Genomic DNA, 644 nt, shown 5'->3' on the forward strand with positions numbered 1-644 from the left:
CCGATTTAATGATCAAATCTTCTCCAACATAGAAGGAAGGTCGGCACTCCGGGAAATCCGCACAACTCAAGTCGTCAGTCAAATTATCAAACGACTCCACAGGGTACATCGTCGGAAAGTTGCCAGTCGACATTTTGGTTTCGTCTAATTTCTACACGCATACATAACAATACATACTTATAAATAAATTTATATATACACGGTCGATTGGTTCTTCCATAAAAACATGATTTTATGGTGCTAGATAAAATTCTGTAGATGTACACGCATATTTATGGTGCGTTGTGAACTTTCTTAAGTGCAGCATAAGCAAATGCACGTACTTTTAAGTATGTATGTATGTATGTATGTATTATATGAGACTTTAGCAGAGGAACATGGGTGTATAATCACAGCAGCACATTTCTGGAAAAGAAGAAGAAAGATGAAATTAAAGAAATATATAAGGAACTTTTTTAAAACGGGGGCCACATTTTTCATTAACGAAACACTTTGAAACTTGGAACACTGGTAGAATGTGGCATATAAAACATCTTTTTCTCTTAGTCTTCTTTAAAAAAAAAGAAATCCATAAGTTATTCCATGTTAAAGTTGTCGTATTTCTGTAATTTCAACCAATCACTGACGTCCATTCAGCCGATATA

At 34.6% G+C, this 644-nt stretch overlaps 1 long non-coding RNA gene across 1 annotated transcript in view; it reads right to left on the reverse strand.

Annotated features, from left to right (window-relative positions):
- LOC106875123 (uncharacterized) overlaps positions 1-644 on the reverse strand; it is a 4,420-nt gene continuing 3,776 nt past the window's right edge. The window contains exon 2 of the long non-coding RNA XR_001410086.2: positions 1-405. This is a non-coding gene — a long non-coding RNA (uncharacterized LOC106875123). The remainder of the gene's footprint in view (positions 406-644) is intronic.

Source organism: Octopus bimaculoides, chromosome 28, assembly GCF_001194135.2.
Source record: "Octopus bimaculoides isolate UCB-OBI-ISO-001 chromosome 28, ASM119413v2, whole genome shotgun sequence".
NCBI lineage: Eukaryota > Metazoa > Mollusca > Cephalopoda > Octopoda > Octopodidae > Octopus > Octopus bimaculoides.